The sequence below is a fragment of the Geotrypetes seraphini genome, chromosome 6, assembly GCF_902459505.1.
Source record: "Geotrypetes seraphini chromosome 6, aGeoSer1.1, whole genome shotgun sequence".
In the NCBI taxonomy this organism is placed as follows: Eukaryota; Metazoa; Chordata; class Amphibia; order Gymnophiona; family Dermophiidae; genus Geotrypetes; species Geotrypetes seraphini.
The window spans coordinates 107399542-107415716 of record NC_047089.1 but is presented as its reverse complement, the minus strand read 5'-3'; positions in this window follow the sequence as shown (position 1 = coordinate 107415716).

Here is a 16175-nt window from a genome sequence, read left to right as displayed (position 1 = left end):
GTCTTCGACAGCATTTCCTGGCACTACTTTTTCTGGGTTCTGCAGCAATATGGATTGGTCGGCCGCTTCCCTGAATGGATTCGTAGTTTATATCTTAACCCACAGGCGCGCTTGCTGGTGAACGGGGGTCTTAAATACTTCTTTTCCTTTGGGTACAGGTACCCGGCAGGGATGTCCTCTTTCCCCTCTACTCTTTGTGCTAGCCCTCAAACCTTTAGCAGTCAAGCTGCGCATCGATTCTTCCATTCGGGGAATTCAGATAGGAGACAGAGAGAGTCGGATAAATCTCTTCGCAGATGACATCTTACTATATCTTGATAATCCCATAGACGATTTGGAGCGAGCACTCGAGGTGGTTTGAATTTTTGGTAACTTCTCAGGTCTGCAGGTTAATTGTGCCAAGTCTGAGCTGTTAATTTTGGATTCCACTCACAAGGAGGTCTGGCACTCCGCTCTTTCTATACCGCCTGTCGATGGGCCGCTGCGGTATCTCAGAGTGTATCTGACCCCTGACTTGTCCCTCATGTATCAGTATAATGTTTGTTGCCCTCTTGAGCAAATCACGGCTCAGTGTGAACGCTGGCGGGAGTTACCGTTGGGCTTGTGGGGTAGAGTAGTTCTCACCAAAATGGTTCTCCTGCCAAAGATCTTGTATCCATTACAGACTCTCCCTGTGTGGCTCCGCCTGGGATCTGAGGGCTTTTCGCTCCACTATTTCTACTTTCATTTGGAGACGCAAGAGGGCTCGCATTAGCTATACTAAATTGATGCTGGACAGATCGCAAGGGGGCTTGAATCTTCCAGATGTTAGACATTACAACGTAGCGGCTCTGTTTCACTTTATCCATGAGGGCTGGACCGGACATTATAGGTATGCCCCTGGGGGTTGGCTCTCTTCCTAGTGTGCGCCGCACTCCTTCTTGGCCCTTTTACATTTGCCGCCATCGGCGGTTCCCGGGGGTTCCTTGATACTGAGTCCTCTTCCAGCCGATTAAGTTGGTGTGGAGGTGGTGGAGGCGACAACAACAGAAAACACCTGCTGCGTTGGCGCTCCTGCCTTTGTGTGGTAATCTTGCTTTTGTCCCAGGGATGGGCCCTTCTCGACTCCGGGTGTGGGAGCAGAGGGGGTGTAGGACCTTGAGGGATGTTTGGGATTGGGGTGGCGAGGGTGTATTTCCTCCCTTTGCCCAGATTCAGCAGAGATGGGATCTGCCTCCGAACCACTTTTGGGTGTATTTTCAGATCCGCCATTATTATACTATGCTAATTCAGAAGTGGGGGGATGCTTGGCTCTGTGGTCCTCTGGATGCACTATTCTTTCTGGTTCTATCGGCCCAGAACAAACTCTCTACGTGGGGTCATATGCTGCAGGCAAACTTGTCTGCGGGTACCCTTGATGGAGTGGCCTCTGTGTGGCGGAAGAAGCTGGGCTTCCTAGGGGATCGGAGCGCGTTCCTTGCATTGTTTGGTCATCTTAGAACTATTGGAGGCTCCTCCGATCTCCAGGAGATGCAGTTTAAGATATTACACAGGGCGTATATCTCTAGGAAGCACGGGGCTCTTATGGGCTTCTGGGAGGGGGCTGTCTGTACTAGGTGTCGCCGATCTGCTGGGACTTTGGTTCATCATTTTTTGGAATGCCCGTCCACTGATTTGTGGCTGAAGGTTCTCCCTTTTTTGGAGCAAATTGTGCACCGTCCTATTCCACGTGACTATGGCATGCTCTTATTGGGCGACCAGAGAGTATTGGAGGAAGCTGGTTTTTCGACTCCTCAGCAGAAATTTCTTTATTTAGCCTTCCTCTTGGTGAAAAAACTCCTCTTGCAATATTGGGTGTCTGATCAGGCGGCTTCCTTTACTCATTGGCTACATCGGATTGCCCAGGTAGCACACTTTGAAATTCACCGAACTCCCAGGGGGGGGAGGATTGACCATCGCTGCTATGTGGGGTTCTGGAAGGCGGTCTTGTTGCTGTGTCCTGGGGATTCGGTAGCACAGCTGGATAATCGCTCTTGATTCCACAGTTCTTTCTCTTTCTCCTCTCTTTTTCTCTTTCGTTGTCTCTTTCTCTCTTTCTTCCTGCTTAGGGGCCTTTGGTGCAGTTCATTGTGAGGGGGGGGGTGTTAGTGTGTGTGGGAGGGTGTGTATGTGGAGTGTTTGTTGTGGTTTATACGGAGTGTCTGGAGTTTGTGCGCTTGTGGTATGACTGGAGGGGTTGATCGTGTTCTTTATCTGAAAAAATTTGCAGATTGCGACTGGAGGGTACAGAGCTCATCCATTCCATTTTTCTTTCCTGATTGCCAGCTCGTTTTACTGTTCGATTTTGTATTCCCTATTTTTAGACCTTGTGTCCTTGTACTGTTGGATTTCTGTATAATCTGTGTTGCATTTGCTAATAAAAATTATTAAAAAAAAAAAAAAAAAATTCTAAGTAGTATTGGTTAGAGCGTGAAAGTAGTGTGAATGCCAATGTTAAAAACCTCTAGTGAGGGGGGCGCTAGTAAGCAGCAATAGAGAAGGTTGTGTGACGCTAGAGCTCCGGCGACATTTTTGTACAAATCGATAATAACTCCTTATTAAGGTCTCGCTACCAGAAATTATATTGAGCCCTGAAGCGCTATTAGTTATGGCAGCTCTGAAGCCCGGTAAGTGCAAGAGTGCGGAGCCCTCATCTCCACAAAAATCGACCGAAGGGAAACTCGACGACACAGCGCAGGCCTCCATCATGGAGGAGTTGAGAACGATCCGCGATCTCTTGTTGGATACAAAACAAGAGATCACAGACATGAGAGATGATCTTGGTACTCTCCGAGAGGAGTTCGGTAATGTTAAGCTGAAAACCGACTCCTTAGAATTAAAGATGCAAACTTCTGAGGACTCTATAAAGGTTCTCACGAAGTAGACTTCCTGGATCACCCAACTCGAAGCAGCGCTAGAACATGCCAATAATAGGGCCAAACGTACGAGTCTCCGGCTTTTAGTCTTACCTGAAGGTCGGGAAGCATGCGATCTTGTAGATTTCATAGCGGCCCTCCTGCCTGAGCTTCTGAAGCTACCTGCACAAATGAAATTGGAGATTGATACTGCCTTCCGGGTGCCGATGCACGTGGCGCGCCACAGCCGCTATCCCAGGCCGATAGTAATTACATTACTACGTCAAGCGCAAGTACAACTTTTATTGCAGAAAGCCAAATTACATTCACCTGTGCTGTTCGAGGGTACTAAACTGCTGCTGGTGCCGGATTTATCTAAAGAGTCTGCAAAGAAGATGAAACAGATGCTTGCTTTTTGATCCAAGCTGTCTGCAATTGGCGCCAAACATGGGATGTTATACCCAGCCCGTATGCGCGTTACATACAATAATGCCACAAAGGATTATACCAATCCATCTGACCTGGCTGACTTCATCGAATCGGTGCGTCCGACAGCTATAAACAAAACCTGAATCACTGGAGGGTATCAAGATGGAGATCTGTGCTTCTCTGTATAACCCCCCTTACTCATGTTCACAGCTGCCATGCTTGTTCATGTTATTTCCTCAAGTTCACTCCACTTTTCATACCTGAAGGAGTTTTTACTCTATTGTTAATGCCTGACATTGTCGCTGTTTTTTTCTTATGTCCTGTACCTTCTTTATCTGTTCACTGACCCATGGTTGGGTTCTGAAGTTTTTCCTATTCCCTGTTACCTTTCTTGCAGGTCTTTTATTCTTTACCTGGTTTACATTACTTCTATCTAGTGATTATTTTTCATCTCAAATACAATCCGTTGCTCTCAATTTTCTTTTCTCCCTGACTTTATTCTTTTGGCTTAGGTTCCAAGGTCCAGATGGGAGACTAGCCTTTCTATTACCTTTTTCTATTTACTGCCATCTTTGCTACATTGCTGGCCTTTTTACTAGATTATTCTCACTTTTTCTATTTATTGTTTTGCTTTCACATGAAAGGGTTTCTCATTTTTCAAACTCGATTTCTTTTATTCTCCTTCCCCTCTCTTGCTTTACCTATGTGACAGAGAATTGTTACTTGCTGTTTTCTCTATCATTGCTGCCTATCTTCTTCTCTACCTGTTCTCATTGTTGTCTGTATTGTATGTTTTTTCTACCTCTCCATTTTTTGGTTATATTTACCTATTTACTGTTTTCTGCCATTCTAATGTCACCTTACCATACCCCAACTGAGATAACATTGTTATTTTTGTCAACTTTCATATTGAGCATTGCCATTTCATTTGCATTTCTATCATTGTTTTCTTATTGTTTTAGTTTGATAAGCAGAGTTTGGGATCTTTTCAAGTCATATTATTTCTTATGCATGAGAATGTTCTTGATAGATCTGGTTGGTTCTCTTATACCCACTATATTATGGAGCACCAGAGTACATCGCATCTTCTTTCATTATTGCATATGGTATGTGCATTTGAATCCTGACAGGAGATTTTTCTACCCAGCTGTTTACTGGAATACCTATATTCATCACAAATGCTGTATGACACTGTTCTTAGGTTCTTATTTGCATTATATATTGAGCTTTGTGCACAGGTATTATTATATTTATATCAGTAAATACCCAGCTGCATTTCAGAGTGCCTTTGTACATCACATATGGTTTATGTCAATGCATGTTAAACGCATCTGGCTGCTTCTAAACCTGCTTGTTCTTTACACATGCCTGTTTAGCAATGGATTAGAGTATATTACTTTAATCTTACCACATGACTTTTGTATGCTTTTCTCTGAATGTTAAAGGTTTCAATAACCCTGTCAAACGATATAAAATATTGAAATATACAGAGCAATTCTCCCCAGATATAGTTTTTTACCAAGAATCACACTTGCCTGCCCATGAATCTGTTAAAATATGTCCACGCTGGGCCTACCCACCTCTGTTCTCTCCAGCGATTGACAAGAAAAATGGAGTCATCACATTGGTACGTAAAAGACAAGGTATCTCGATTTTGGCCCATACCACCAACACAATGGGCAGATGGGTTAAGGTTGATTTACTAATTGCCTCCACTAAACTCTCAGTTTTGAACATTTATGCTCCCAATGTGGATGACCCATCTTTTTTTTCATCTTTGATGGATATTATTTCAATGTCTGGAGATACCCCATGTATATTAGGGGGTGATTTTAATCAAATCTTAAATGACAAACTAGATAGGAAATCGAAATCCGCCTTTCGACCATCCAAAGCTTGGACAAGTATACAAGACCTTATGGCCCAAGCAAAACTTTTAGATATATGGAGATTGTTACATCCTACCGACCTGGAATTTACCTTCTACTCCCTACCACATTCATCATATTCTAGAATTGATTACTTCTTGACTAGTTATTCATTGACCAAACTGATTGACTCGGCTACCCCATCTCGGTTTCAGATCATGCAGCTATATCTGTTACTTTCACGGGTCTTACCAAACCTATTCCTAAAGGACTATGGAGATTTAATTCTACTCTACTGGCTGATTCCTCTTTTGTTTAATATATAAAATCTCACATTATGGAGTTTTTTGAGCGGAATAAAATTTCCGACACTTCCTGGCCAATTACATGGGATGCTTTTAAAGCGTATATTAGAGGGACTATCATTGCCTATGTGGCCAAATCTAATAGACAAAGTAGAGCTGCCCAACAACAATTAGAACTTCAAATGCGGGAACTGAAAAGCCTTCACTCCTTGGACACGTCTAATCAATCCACACTGACGGCTCTTCAGAAAGTGAAACATGAATATAATTTAACTCTTAGTAATACAGCTGCTAAAGATCTCTTTTTGAAATCAGCAACATATTATTCTACTATGAATAAATGTGGACATCTTTTGGCCAATTATCTCAAGCTTCGATCGGAAAAAACCAGCATTCCGGCTATCACAAACTCTTCTGGTGTATCTGTAATCTCTCCTGCTGATATTTGTGATCAATTTCACATGTTTTATACAAACTTATACTCTTCTGAAAACCCTGACCAGGATCTTGTTGACCCTTTTCTCCAACATCTACCACACCCTACTATTTCACAGGAGGACCAGGACTTTTTGACCGAACCGATTCTATCCTCCCAAATTGAAATGGCTCTCCTGTCTATGTCTAAACACAAGGCTCCCGGGCCTGATGGTCTAACTGTAGAATTTTACACTGCATTCCTGGATGACCTCCTTTCATTTTTATCAGACTACTTTTCTTATTTGGCTTCCATAGGAACAGCTGGGGGTACATTTACTGAAGCAGTGATTATTGTTTTACCCAAACCCGGAAAGGACCCTCTTTTAGTTCAAAACTACAGACCACTGTCATTGATTAATGTGGACACCAAACTTTATGCCAAACTGTTAGCAGATCGTCTGTCTGGTATACTGCCTAATATAATCCATAGAGATCAAAATTTTAGGCATATTCTTGATTCAACACAACCAAAGTGAAAAGCCTGAACTTGAGAAACATAAGCTTTCATAACCATTCAAAATAGGCTCTCTCTATAATAAGTGCTAGAATTTGAAGAAATGTCTAATTGAGAGCCTTTTCTATTATTACCTCACTAATTTCCATTCCCAATTCCTCCGTCCATTTATCTACTATCCCTTTATAGCTCATATGTGGGTATACAAAATCAAGGGTCTTTTTAAAGTAGGAAATTGAGGGTAGAGCAAAATTCCCAATCTATATCCCACTCCCAGTGTCAAACCTTCCATTTTCAGTGTGTTAATATAATGAATCAATTGCACTAAACATATATGTCTGTGGACCTCACTCCTGAATTAGTCAATAATTCTTCAAATGAAAGTATATTATTGTCCTCTCCCACAAAGGAAAATATATGTTCCATCAAAGAATCTGCCCATCTACAAATAGGGCCCTGATCCATACCAGGAGGAAAGGTTGAATTCCCCACTATTGAAAGAGAGTCAGTATGTGGTCCCTTAAGTTTCCAAATCTTCATCAAACCAGTCCATACCATCCACATATATTTCAATAACGGATGATACCTATAAGCAATGGGTAAATTATAAAGAGGTTTTTGTAAAAGATAATGAAGGTTTAAAGGCCAAAAAAGAGATTGTTCCATTTCACACCATGTATATTCCAAAGTTCCTAGAAACCAATCTCGAAGATGTCGAAGACCACAAGCCAAATTATACAAATAAAGATTGTGAACCCCATCCCCCCCTTCTCCAACTCCCCATCATATAATCCAACCTCAATTTAGGTTTCTTCCCTTTCCCAAAAAAAATGTTGTAAAGCAGAAGCCAAAGCAACATGATCTTTCTTCTTAATCCACACTGGTAACTGTTGGAGAGTATATAATCAGTGTGGAAATATGATCATTCCATAAAGAGAATACTCCCACTCAACAGCAATGGCAATAAAGCCCATATTTCTAGTCGGCGCTTGGTATCCTCCAAAAGACAAGTAATATTACATTCATATAGTCTATTCATAGCTACTGGCAATCGAATACCTAGATAATTAAAGTCATTCCTTGCCCAATATAAAGGAAAAGACCCTGGCCATGATTCTTTAGTCTAATATAATGTTGCCTTAGCTTCTGATTTAGAGTTATTTAAAACAAATTCTGAAAAATCTCCAAATTGAGAGTGGTTCAAAACACTGCAGTTCTACTGATTTTTGGTGTAAAAAAATGGGAGCATATTACTCCATATTATCAGAAACTTCATTGGTTGCCGATTGAGGCCAGAGTTTTGTTTATATTTGCTTGTATTTGTTATAAATCAATCTTTGGCATGTCACCTGGCTACCTTGTTTCCCATTTTTCTTTGAACCACTCAAATAAGTTTACATCTAGAGTTTGCTTGTTTATATTCCCTTCTGTTAAATTATGTTGTTGTAAAAGGTTTCTTGAGAGAACCCTCTCTTTTCAGGCTGCTAAATTGAATGTTTGGTTTGGAAAAATTATGCTAGGAGCTTATTCCTATCTCGATTTTAGAAAATTATTGAAGATACAATTATTTGATAAATTTGTATCCTAATGCATTCTGTTGTCTTTTAAAATTTTATGCATTTCCTATGTTTTACTATCTGATGTATTTCTACTTTTAAATTGTATTTTTCGCTGCATGTTCAGTTTTACTTGTTGTGAACCACCTAAAACCATTCCTGGTCAGGCGGTATATAAAAATAAAATTATTATTATTATATTCACATATACTTTCCAACAAAATTGGGAGCAAGGATCAGTGAGGTGTACCAATAAATCATCAGCAAATGCTGAAATTTTAAAATGCTCTAACCCCAAACGTACCCCAGTGATTTCCAGATTTCCAAGAATTTCACATATAAAAGGGTCCAATGTGAGTACAAATAACAATGGGGAGAGGGGACATCCCTGTCTAGTCCCTCTTCTTATGTCAAAAGGATCCGTAAGCTTTCCATTCTCCCATATCTCATATCCGTAAGTTTTTCATTCACCCATATCTACGCCAGAGGTCGATCATCTACATTTCCCCTTTAGGACATTTATTACAGCGTTTAAATGTAAAATTTTATATATACATAGATGACATTTCTATTTTAATCCCTCTAAATAATTTTACCACTAAAATTTTAAACCAGATATCTTCTATTATGACTCAGATAGAACAATGTACAATTAATTTCAAACTGAAACTCAATACGTAAAAGACCAAACTTTTCTTGGCTAGTCCCAACGACAAAATAACAAACTCATTGCTTCATCTTAATGGTCACGACTACCCGATTATTAAATCTATCAAAATTCTGGGAGTCACACTAGACCGACATTTAACACTAGCAGAACACATGAACATAGGGCTCCTTTTACAAAGGCGCATTAGCGGTTTTAGCACGCACTAAAATGCTGCGCGTCCTGGCCGCTACTGCCTCCTTTTAAGCAGGTGGTAATTATTCAGCTAGCGCATGCTATAGTGTGTGCTGTACTGTGCGTTAAAAATGCTAACGCACCTTAGTAAAAGGAGCCCTTAGTGGTACAAAAATGCTTTTGTATATTGTGGAAATTAAGAACCATAAAAAAATATTTTGATCCTTTATCATTCAGACTATTGGTGCAGGCATTAGTTTTATCTATTTTAGACTATTGTAACATCATCTATTTAGGAGCACCCAAAAAATTCTAAGGAAATTAAGGATAATTCAGAATACAGCTGTTCAATTGATTTTTGTTTTAAAAAAGAACGACCATATTAGTTCTTATTATTGTTTACTTCATTGGCTGCCTTTGGAGGCATGAGTATTATTCAAATTTTCCTGTATCTGCTTTAAGCTGATATCCGGATTGTCTCCAGCTTACCTTTTTACTCATTTTGTGTTGCATAGACCTTCAAGAGAAACTAGAAACTTCTACTTATATGCTTATCCAAAAATTAATGGGTGTAGATATAAGACCTTCTTAGATAGGACTTTAGCATTTCAAGCTGGTAGACAACAATCTTTGTTAAGTAAATGTATTCAGCAAGCTGTCGGCCTCTTTTACAAAGCCACGCTAGCAGCTGCCGTGCGGCAACAGCCCCGAAGCCCTTTACATCTCTATGGGCTTTGGGGCCTATGTTATCCTATTGCTGTTTTCAAAAATTAATTAAGACCACTTTGTTCTATAAGTTTATTACTTAATGAGAGTTTTATTACTGAAATTCTATTTTACAAATATTTGTATTTTTTTTACTGTATTATTGCATTTTGTTGATTGTCCAGCTCTTTTTAGTGTAAACCGCCTGGAACTTTTGGTTATGGTGGTATAAAAGAATAAAGTTATTATTTTTATTATTATTATCATATAATACTCTAACAGCATCTCTGATTCGGCCTATTATACCATAATTTTCCAGTACCGCATACAGAAACTCCCATCTCACTTTATCAAATGCCTTTTCTGCATCAAAACTAATAAGTAATGAGGGAGTCCCTGTAGCATACACCTCTTGTAATGATGCCAATATGGTCCGGATATTTTTCACAGACCTACATCCTCTAACAAAGCCTACTTGTACAGACGCTAATAAATCCAGCAAAACTTCTGCTCTATAAGATTCCAGGAGAGTCGGATCTTTCCATGGTTTAGGTAAAATTTAATTTAATTTTAAGCCATTAAATTTAAAGCCAGTTTCACGCTCTGGCTGCAAACCACCCTCAGAGAAGGTCAGTTCCCACCAGAGCTAGGTGAAATCATAATCACTCCCATACTGAAAGACTGCAAAGGTCCAATAGACAACCCATCAAATTATAGACCAATTGCTTCTATCCCATTATATGTCAAAATAATAGAAGGTCTAGTAGCACAACAACTCTCCAAGTACCTAGCAGCCCACAACATTCTTCATCCATCTCAATCCGGATTCAGAACTAATCACAGCACAGAAACTCTACTGGTATCTCTAATAGACATAGCCCAACAACACCTCAGCCTAGGAAACAGGTTACTAATCATCCAACTCGATCTCTCAGCAGCATTCGATCTTGTGGACCATCCCATATTACTCCAGACACTAGATGCAATAGGAATCTCAGGTAAAGTTCACAACTGGTTCCAAGGATTCCTTAAAACAAGATCGTACAGAGTAAAGGCAAACGATCTCATATCCGAACCATGGTCAAACCCCTGCGGAGTACCACAAGGATCTCCCCTCTCACCCATACTATTCAACCTCTTCATAGCATCCCTAGGCACAACACTAGATGCCCTAAATATAACATCATTCAGCTACGCGGACGACATAACCATCCTCCTCCCCTTCGATATCCAAGACCCCATCTCCACTGGATGCCTGATAACAATTCTAGAAACAGTAGAAAAATGGATGACAAACCATAAGTTGAAGCTGAACTTGGATAAAACTAAATTCCTGCTACTAGAAAAGGACAAAAAACCGTGCATAACAGAACTGGAAGTAAATACAATCAAGTACCCATTACAGAACTCACTCAAAATTCTAGGAATACAATTAGATAGATGCTGCACTATGCAAACACAAATCCACAAAATCATCCAAAAAGCATTCTTCACAATGCGAAACTTAAGAAAAATAAGAAAATTCTTTAACAAAGATCAATAAAAGATCATTGTCCAATCGCTTGTACTTAGTATTGTAGACTATTGCAACAGTCTCTACCTACCATGCCCAATCAACATGATAAAAGAGCTGCAGACCATCCAGAACACAGCACTCAGACTCATCTACTCGCTTAGCAAGTTTGACCACATTACCAATGCATACTTAGAATCTCACTGGCTACCGATAAAAGCAAGATCCCAATTCAAATTCTACTGTCTCCTATTCAAAATAATGCATGTTACCTAAACAACCGCCTACACCGTTACCTCCCACCAAGAAGAATGAGAACTCAGAACCTCTTCACCTACCCTCCTCTCAACGGTACTAGATACAAGAAACTATATGACAACCTTCTTGCGACACAGGCAGCTAAAATAGACCCTTCCATCTCCAAAATACTAAACAAAACAACAGACTTTAAAGTGTTCAGAAAATAAATAAAAACACATCTATTCAAAAAATACTTCTCACCACACTTACCATTCTAACCCCATATCATTATCTCAAGATGATACCCTCAGAAATACCACCCCTATTGTAACGCCAAGTCAAAACCTCAAACTAATCTTCTCTTCAAACTATATCTCCAACTTATATTAAGAAATCCAAATAAGTAAACTCCATCAGCAACCAGAGAATTCCTTCCTGAAACGATGTATCACATATTAAGAAACCTATAAGCTATCACTATCTGTAACTACTTCCATCAACACTATGTAACCATCTTCTGTAACCTGAACTGTGTTACTATTCTATACTGTAACCTGTAATATACTCACTTCCATGTTATGCAATTACACTGGAAATGTTCAGACATCTTCAAAATTGTAATCCGCCTAGAACCGCAAGGCACAGGCGGAATAGAAATCTCTAATGTAATGTAATATAATGTAAAACAATCATCTGGGTGCTACTCAGAGAATACGGCATAACCTACTCACATATAATAAGATTAAACAATTCTGTTAATAGTGGTAAAATTCTATTTCCCATTAATTTATAAAATTCAGCACAAAAGCCATCAGGGCATGGTGCTTTTCTCAATTTACTCTTTTGAATTGCTAATTCAATTTCCTCCTGGGAAATGGACAGGTTAAGTACTTGTGATGTCTGTTGTGACAACCTGAGCAAATCCAAACTATTCAAATAAACCGCTGGATCCAATCCTGTAGGATATCCTCTGGAATACAGTGTCTCAAAAAAATGATGAAATTCCTTTAATATCTTACTATCATCATTCAACAATTTACCCATTCTATCCTGAAGAGTCAAAACATAGTGTGAGCCTCTCTCCTGACGAATCATGCATGCTAACATACCACTAGGTTTATTTCCAAAGTGATACAATTGAAATTTATGATACATATCAGATTTTTTGGCTCTCTGATGAAGCAGCTCATTCAATTCTGCTTGTGTAGCCATATGGTTAATCCTTACTTCCTCCTTAGGCCAACTACCATAAGCTCTCCTCAGTCTCACCAACTTCTGTTCTAGTCTCAAAATCGCACGATCTCGCAATTTTCATTTGGTACTAAGATAAGCTATTATATGACCTCTCAACACAGCTTTCACAGCCTCCCAATAAAGAACAGGCTCTTTCCTATGTTCCACATTATTCTTTTGATAATCACTCCACTTTTGATGTATTTATTCTAGAAAAGCATAATCCCTATAAAATTCCAAAGGAAATCACCAAGGAGCCTTATCCCTTATTTGGTAATCCTTAATTATGATCCATACTGGAGCATGATCTGAAATAACTGTCAGACCTATAGCAGCCTCTATAGTTTGCCCAAAAGTCTTATGATTACATTAAATTACATTAGTGATTTCTATTCCGCCTGTGCCTTGCGGTTCTAAGCGGATTACAAATTAGAAGATATCTGGACATTTCCGAGAGAATTACATAACAAAGATTCATGTAAGTTACATGATATGGTAGAGAGTTACAAATTAGAGTGGATTACAAATTAGAAGATATCTGAACATTATGATCTATAAGTATATAATCTAAATGGGATTGTATTAAGTGAGCCCAAGATAAATGGGTATAATCATGAACAGTGGGATGTAATACCTTCCATACATCCACTACCTCTAAGGTTTCACACATCAATGATACACCTTGTAGCCGGCATTCTCCAGGCAAAGGGCCTGGGAATACTGGCCACAATTAAACTCTTGTGAGTCGCTGCGTGCCTCACAAGGATAAGTTCTTTCAGTGCTTAGTGAAAGGAACAGCCTCCAAAACAATAAGTTCAGTGTCAAATAATAATAATAATAATAACAGCTTATATACCGCAATACCGTGAAGTTCTATGCGGTTTACAAAGATTAAGCAAAGGTACAAATTGATTGACTTTTAGAGAGAAAGAATTGTTTTTAATTGTTCAAACCAAAAAAAATACAATAACTTGTTTGTCAGGAAATGAAATATCAAAACCAACGGGCTTTCCATACAAAGTAGACCCAAAGTTTAATAAACAGTCTCTGATAAACCCCCCCCCCAAAAAAAAAAAAAATCCAAACTCAGAAAAAGACAACTCTCTTCCTCAGAGGTAGGTTCTCATATACATCATAGTCCAAATAGAGTTCATTACCCAAAAGAAAGGAAAACTTTTCCAACAAAATAAAGTCACAAGTCAGTGCAATGATACTGGCTTCTTCAGCTACCGAAGGCTGGAAAGATAGTGTGCTCCGTGTGGTCTTGAATCGCCAGAGGTTAGGCCCACTATCCCACCACGTAACACGGGGCTAATCCCACTGTCTTAGCATACCCTAATACACTTAACTCAAAAGGGAAAGCGCAATTAAGCTTTCAAAAATGGAACAACAAATTTCAAAATAAAAGTCCTTGCTTAATTCACCATAGTGAAAATCCACTCTTTAACATGAGTTAGAATTATTCAGTCTGAGAAAAAGTTAGTCAAAACAAACTTGCAATAACTTCAGCAATACTCAAATACTTGCTTTTATAAGGCAAACCTCCATAGGAATATTCTCAGGCATCAGCCCAACACTGGCTTCAGGACTTGTTTCCATCTCCATGGCCAATGGTTCCTCACTCAGACTGGAAGGTGATTCTCCTCCAGCCTCTGTAAACTCCATGTCCTCTGCAGCTTGACTGCTATCAGGAGCTCTCAGCCCTGAGCATTGTGACCTTCCCTGCTGCTGTTCCTCTCTGTTCTGATTTTCAAGGAACCTAGTCTTCAGGGAGAGCAGCTTGCAGCCCCGCCCCCAACCCTCAGGTGGAAAGGAATTCCATTGATTCACCTTGTGACCCAGAGGGGGATGGGAACCTAGCACTGCCGCTCTCTTACTCCCTCTACAGGCCCTAGAAGGAAATTCGGTCTGACAGGCAGAAAATGGGGAATAAGGCAGATTATGGACAGGGTCTGGATCTGCACTGGGACCTGTACTAGGGACACTCCTAGCAGGCATAGTCTGCTTATCACAACCTTTAATTCCTTCCTTCATAGCAGACCGAGGATGATAAGATTTATCAATGGTAGGATCAGCAACACAGTTAAAATCACTCCCAATGATTAATTGTGCATAACTTATTTGACCCTGCAATTTAACAATGAGATCTTGGAAAAAAAACTCTTATCATAGACATTTGAGGCATATAAATTACAAATAAGAAAGGATTTTCTATCCACTTGTACATGAGCTATAATATATCTGCCTTGAGGATCAATCAACATATGCCTCTTCTGGACCTGCAGGCATTTATAAAATAAAATGGTCACTCCAGCTTTCCTTCCCACTGCCAGAGCCTCAATAATATCCCCTACCCACCATGTGCACAATTTTTTATGTTCCTCAACAGACAAACGTGTCTCTTGAATTAAAGCTATATCAACCTGTTGCTTTTTCATAAAATGAAGTAACTTTCCACGTTTTATCGGTGAAGTAATCCCCCCACATTCCACATCATAATTATAATCATTAGAATTAATAATCAGATACATCAGCATTGACAATGAATTTACAGAGGAAACTTTCCCAGCCCAAGCTTCCTTCCTTTTAGATGATCCAGGATCCCAATAGCTATCCATCAAACTTTGCACACAGCCAATTATATCCAAGTGAAGCATATATTTGACCATTTTTCCCTCTTCCCAACCCATTCACCTATCCCTTCCTACCCTTCCGTTAATCAGTCTAGGTAACTCCTCTTCCCTTTGTATCTTTCCCATTTCCCATCTTATATAATTATCAATATTTAATAAACTTTCTATGTAACGCCCACTTTTACCTTTCTCCCATTCCCTCAAATCAACATAATATATGGTTTCCTCCACATATGATTTATTAAAATAATTATTAATTACTTTTCAATCATACATATTTATGTGTAGCATCATTTTCCCCCAAAATTCCAGTAAAACAATATTTTACCCATAAATTCCTTATCTGTCTTTTTAAACTAAATACAGTCAACAGTATAGATCTCTTAGACATATTAGCATTTTAAAATGCCTGTGATATTAAACTTAAATCAATTACCCTCTCTAATCAAAAATCAATTTCATCTCTTAACTACTCAATTGAAACAATGTAACTCAGAGACATATTTAACATATTTGTACTGTAAGGATTCAAATATGTAACAATATAGAAAAAGCCTTTGAACTAATAAAATCATTACATAAATTCTTAGTGAAAAGCATTTATAATAATAATAATTCAGCAAGATATATTTAAGACAGAGACTAACAATCACTTGATCTTGCCCATCTGAATAAATTCAAGACATCAGTTTGACACATTTAGTACAGATACTACTTACATTAGACATTGCCAATCTGAATAAACTCAAGACATCAGTTTGACACATTTAGCAGAGACTAAGGGACTGTTTTACAATGCCACGCTAGTGGCTGCAGCGTGGTAACAGCCCTGAAGCCCATAGAGATTTAAAGGGCTTCGGGGCTGTTGCCACGTGGCTTTGTAAAACAGGCCCTAGCATTCACTATACATGCTAACTGAATAAATTCAAAACATCATATTGTCACATTTAACATCAAGACTTCCATTTTCTGGATATTGTCAATTTGAGTAAAATCAAGATATTAGCTTGACACATTTACTATCGATATTGCCATTCAGTAAGTTTAG